This window comes from Pinus tabuliformis, chromosome 5_2 (assembly GCF_031772625.1).
Source record: "Pinus tabuliformis cultivar Carrire ecotype Pingquan chromosome 5_2, CPIR1, whole genome shotgun sequence".
Taxonomy (NCBI): Eukaryota; Viridiplantae; Streptophyta; class Pinopsida; order Pinales; family Pinaceae; genus Pinus; species Pinus tabuliformis.
This window is the reverse complement of record NC_142306.1, coordinates 650,119,337-650,125,832: the sequence shown is the minus strand read 5'-3', so window position 1 is coordinate 650,125,832 and position 6,496 is coordinate 650,119,337. Positions and strand designations below refer to the sequence as shown.

General features: G+C 31.0%; 1 pseudogene; it reads left to right on the top strand.

The window, feature by feature from the left end:
* Window positions 1-1,859: 1,859 nt before the first annotated feature.
* Window positions 1,860-2,806, top strand: LOC149160725 (uncharacterized; annotated as a pseudogene).
* Window positions 2,807-6,496: the final 3,690 nt, after the last annotated feature.

Below are 6,496 nucleotides of genomic sequence, written 5' to 3'. Positions count from 1 at the left end.
GTGAATATCCACCGTGAAGAATATTTTCATAGTGTCATAAAATATTTTGATTGTGAAATAAGCTATGTTTTTTGGGCATGTGGTATTGATAAGCCATGGTATTGTAACAAAACCTATCTTTTACAAGTTAATGATATCTGTCGTAAAGTGGGGATGAATATGGTTAAGAATCCTGTATTGTTATGAAATATTTTCGTTGTGAAATATGTTATGCTTTTTGGGCATGTAGTATTAATAAGCCATGGTATTGCCCATGACATTATAAAAAAGTCTATTCACTAGTTAATAACAAAACCAAAATATAACAAATTGAATTTTATTATTTTTATTACTTTAACTTTCTATTATTAAGTGAGACAACATTTAAATTGAATGCTTACTTTTGAATTTTTATTTATTACTTTTATCTTCATGTTTATTATTTTTTATTTTTTATTATTATTTGAGATAACATTTAAATGTTTACACCCATCCCCCCTATATCACTTTTAACTTTTTTTATTTTTTTATTTTTTAATTGGGCCAACATTTAAAATTGTTTACATCTACATATCTATATTGGGTTGTAGAGCCCATAGCTTGGTTGCAAAATAAGTTATGGTTTTTTGGCATGTCGTATTAATAAGCCATGGTATTGGGCATGACATTATAACAAAGCCTATTCACAAGCTAATAACAAAATCAAAATATAACAAATTGAATTTTATTATGTTTATTACTTTAACATTTTATATTAATTGAGCCCACATTTAAATGTTTACTCTTATTACTTTTAACTTTTTATTTATTATGTTAAGGTCTCTCTGAGAAATCACATAGATAATAGAGAGTCCACCAATTTTGAACCTAGATCTAGGTTCATCATCACTACTAGGATGAGGAGCAAGATCAACAGACCAAAAATATATAAATCCCAGAAATGCAACGGTAAATTCCAACTGTCAATTATTAAAAATTAAAAGAATTATAAAAAGGAACTTTAAAGACCAAAAGTCAAATTAGTTAATTTTGAATTTTATTTTAGTTTATTTTATATTGAATTTAAAATAATAATTTTATAAACATATGAATATAATTTTTATAATAATATGATATTATTAAAAAATATAACTATAATATAACAAATATAACTAGATTTAGAAGGAAACTAAGAGGTAAGAATCAATGGAAGGGACCACAAGCTACTTAAATTCTATCCATACTCTTTATTAAGAGTTTTCCTTATCTTTTCAATTTCAATGGCTTTTTATTTATTACTTTTAACTTCTTGTTTATTATTTTTTAACTTTTTATTATTATTTGAGATAACATTTAGGCTCCATTACATGAGACACAATACCATGTGCCAAAAAACCATCATTGTAACTTTGACTCTAAACCAAAGTCAATTTTAGGTTACATCACATTACATCTACACATCTAACCTAAGCTCCATTACATGAAACACAATACCACGTACCAAAAATCCATCAATGTTTAACTTAGTCAACTTTAACTCTAAACCAAAGTCAATCCTATTGACCTACAACTATTTTAGAGTAGAAAGAGAGGTACCACTCCTCCTAAAGTCATTTCCCTTTACATGTTTTCTTGGGTTACTTTGGAGAAGTCCACCAAAACTAATTTTGGTGCTGCATTTCTTTTGAGTAAAGCTCTCACTACCTTTGTTTTCCTCTATGTTCATGCAGATCCCAAAGTCAAACGTTTCAGAGGCTCTAATATGTGCTAGTAGGCTATGTATTGCTCTAGGCATGAGCGTCCCATTATATGCTCAAATCCAGATATTGATAATAACCCAATGCATACAAAAAAATATAAATATAAAATTCAAGAGGGCAACGCCCAAATTTCGCATACGTATGGAATGTAAGGTTGGATATTCCACAAATTATCCAAATTTGAAGGCCGACATCCAAATTTGAGTTATGTATGATCCGTCACCCTGGGGACCGCATCCAATTTGAATTTGAAATATAAATAAATAAATAGTCATAATATGTGATTATTCGGATAAGACGAGGACAATCTGTTTACTCAATCTCACGACAAGCACATAGCCGCCGCTTTGAGCAGTTGCAGCAGACCCCGCGTTGGGCGTTTCATCGTTGTGGTTTGTTATCTGGTTGTGTTGTGTTGTGTTGTTTGTAATTAATTATATAGAAAAGTGAATCCCGGACGGTCAGGGAGTAGGTTTCTGTGGGTTCTGGTTCAAGAAATCGAATTGATGCGTTGGGTCGATGTCTGTCATCGGTTTTGCGGCATAGGGCGGATGAACTGAAATTGAACATTGGAAGTGATGGATACGTGGCCCTCAAAGATTTACTCAAACTGAAAATGACAACTCGTGCAGGAATTCCTCTTCACTCTCACACTGTTGATGATTTCAGAGAGGTAGTTAGGAGGGACAACAAGCAACGCTTTAGTTTGCTGAATGAAAATAAGGAGTTTTTCATTAGAGCAAATCAAGGGCATAGCATGCAGGGTATAAATTCAGAGGAATTACTAAAACCCATACGGTCGGTTGAAGAAGTTCCGGTGTGTGTACACGGTACTTATTTGAAAAACCTGGACTCAATTAAGAAGAATGGGCTTAAGCGTATGCAAAGAAACCATGTCCACTTTACCAGCAGACAATGGTGTAATTAGTGGAATACGCAGTGATTGTGAAGTGATGATAGCAGATGGAATGAAGCTTTTTGTTTCTGAAAACGGAGTGATTTTGACGGAGGGCTTCGACGGTGTCGTGCCACCTGAATACTTTGCCAAAATACAGAGAGTTGAACCAAAGAGAAACGGAAGGAACTAAATGTTTAGGTTGGATTATATTTATTTATTGTTATTGTTATGATCTGGTTTCTTTCTCTGCTTTTCCCTAATTATTTCTTTTATTATTGATCTTTGAGATGTTGATATGATAACATTCTGCCTAATACCGATCTTTAACATCCCCTCAAAAGTGTTTCTGTGCATTGAAATGGTTGATTTTAATGCCTACCTAGCTGTAATCACAATAAAAAGCTTCATGGTTAAAGATCTTAATATACCTTTGTGAATTTATAGTGTTTCTATGCACTCTAATGGTTTTATTTTTATGCCTAGCTCGTTGTAATCACATAAAAAAGCAGCTTCATGGTTAAAGATATTCATATACAATTGTGATTTTATAAACTTTTTTTTACTATTCTTGGTGAATATATAAATTCAAGATTGTACTTGGATATGTGGAATACTAAATGTAAGTTACATATATGACATTGTGGAATACTTAATGTAAGTTAAGTATATGTTATAGTGATGAAAAGAATATTTCTTAGAGTTGAAGATATAAACAGTTGTAGTTCTTATTTGGAATTCATACAAATTGCTGACCATCCAAAATTCCTCATGGTTGGTTATTAATATAGTATAAATTTAAATAGATATAAATAATATGGCATACTAGAGGATAACATAATTTCCAGGAAACACTGTTAGAAAGGAGAGTCATGGTCATGCATCTAGTCAAGTTGAAGATGGATTGATATCCTCATTAATGTTAACAGTCAGTTTTTTTGCATTTTCTTACCTTGGTCGCCCATTCTCATTTAACTTTATTTTTATTTTTTTACTCTTCCCTAGTCCCAAATTCTTTTGTAAAATGCATCTCAAAGTGATAAGTATTTAGTGAAGCTTTAAAAGTATAATACAAATAAGAAAGGTTCTTGTGAATATATTTGATAAAGAAAATTTATTGGGTGAAAATGTAAGTACTTGTATTTTGCTATTGTTACAATAAAGTAAAATTGTAAAATGTATATAAATGGTTTTGTAATTTTGATTATATTATTGTTACAATAAAGTATAATTGTAAAATGTATATAAATGGTTTTGTAATTTTAATTATATAATTCAATTTTGAGTTATATATAATTGTAAAATGTATATAGTTTTATAATTTTAATTATATAACTCAATTTTGAGTTATATTTTGGATACTAATGAGTCAAGACCATTTAATACTTGTAAATCATATATTTTATTGAAGCTTAAATTATTCATTTCTTAGTCAAATTCACATATATTATCAAATTTAATGAGTAAACCAGATCCATAAATGCTCAAAAATATAATAGAAAAAATTAATAATATCAAAATGCCAAAAAAACCACTTATAACAACTTTGCAATTTAAATCATATATTGTATTGAAGCTCAAATTATTCATGTAGAAAGAAACATGTTAATGGGACCTTAGCTTGTGTGCATGCATTGAACATAGCACTTGAGGTGTTGAGAAATGTAGCTTGAAGGATGAACTTGGATTCATCCCACAATTACAAGACCTCTTTTTATATGCTTGGTGTTTCCATATGTATGGTTTTAATATTTTGCTTACTACTCATGCATTCAATACACTTGAGATGTCGAGAACTATAGCTTGAGAAAGATCTTCTTGCAAAGTTTAGGTGTGAAAGTGAAAAAAGTAATTTGAGACAACTTAAAGTAACCACTTAGTAAAAGTGGGAAATAATACAGAGGTAATTTTACTTAAATAAATACAAGTGAAAGTTAAATTTCTTATATTTTCTTAATCATAGAAATCTAAATGAAATGCCCTAGAGATTTTAGAATATAAGTGAGTTAGATTTGTTCTAATCTTATTCCTACACCTCATTATTGAGATAAAGTGGGTGTTAGGCTTAAGAAGATAAGTTAATAATATTTGGGAGATTAGTTGCTAAGATTTGGGAAATTAGTTGCTAGGATTGAGGAGATTAGATTTCTATCTCAAAGCATAAATAGGATATTATGAGAGAAGTTGATACACACATTTCTGTACACCAAAATGACTCAAGATCAAGAGTAGAGTAGATTCAAAACACAAAACATGAGTAGGGCCAAAGGTAGGGTCATCTCAGTAAGTGCATATCTATTTTAGTGTATACAACACAATTGTTATTTTGAAAATGTGTGGATGCTTCCATGTAAGATTGGAATATTTAAAGGAAAATTTAATTTGAGGGCATAATTATTGGTGTATAATGTTTATGCTTTCAATATTCATTTTAATTTATATGTGTCATTGTTGCATGTTCAGAAATATTTATTTATGTGATTAAATAAGTTTATATCAGATTTATTTAATTAAAATAATCACCAAACAATAACTAGTAATCAACATTTCTTGTGGGTTTTCCTCTCAAGAGGAGGTTTTGGCCCTGGCTAATCACCTACATCTTGTGTCCTCTTGTATCATTGTTATTTATGATTTGGTGGTTGTTTGATGATAATAACACTAAATAAAATCAAGATAAACAAGAAAATAATTAAGATAATTAAAGGAAGCTTGTGGAAGGACCATCAAAAGAAATATCAAAGGTCAAGGCAACAAAAAGAGGACATCGACCATCAATAAAGGATACATAAGTGACAAGCAATCTAAACAAGTTGGACCATTCATGACATCCCAAAGAGAAGAATACCCCAAAGCCCTAGCTCAAGTGAGGAAGAGTTCTATACGAAGCATTCTTGAGAAGCTCACACATTTTTCAATCATCATCACAAAGAATATTTCAAGGATCCTACCTCCACTAAAAGAAGGACTACACATTGAAGCATCTCGAAGTCTCTACATCCAAGGGAAGAAGGAAGAAACACTTCCATTATCATCAAGGAATCCAGGTAATCTCCCTCTTCTTTATTCAAGGTTCAATATCAAATCATACTTGAAGGAATACATCTTCATCAAGAAGAAATATTCTATTATCAACATCATCAATAAAGGCATCAATATGAATATTTCATCATCTAGGAGTATCTTCACTTGACAAGTAAGTATATTTATATCTATTTTTGAATCTATCAAAATGACTTCATTTTTCAAAGAGAGCAAACAATTGGTTGCGTCATCAAAATTTTTTGCATGGAAGAAGAGGACAGATTTGATCCTTAGATAAAATGAAGTAGTTGGACATGTTAAGGGTTCAATCACTAAACCTCCAAAGTAAGAAGCTCAAGCTCTAGATAAGTATATGAAAGGAGAAATAAGGGATCAAAGGATCCATATAGAATCCATCAAGGATCCCCTCATACCTTATGTAGCAAAGTTGGAGACATCAAAAGAAATCTATGAGAAATTAGTAGAATTATTATCCATAAGGGCTGCTAGAGAAGTCATATCTTTGATAACCGAGCTATATAAGATGACCACTCTCGTGCTCAATGTCCAATGTCCAATAAAGAAATGACCACTCTCGTGCTCAATGCACTACGTGATGAATGGAGCAAATTCGTATCAAGCATATATGGAAAGAAGGAAGCCACCCCATTTAGTGAACTTTGGTCATTGTGTAAGATTAAAGAAACCATGTTGAAGGCAAAAAGTGATTTAGGACCAAGCTAACAAGTTCAAGCATTCGCTACCATGGGTAGAAGAAAAGGAAAGTTTGGAAAATTTAGTCCTCAGAGAAAGAAGAAGATTTATATGTCAAAGATCCAATGATATGGTTGTCAAGAAT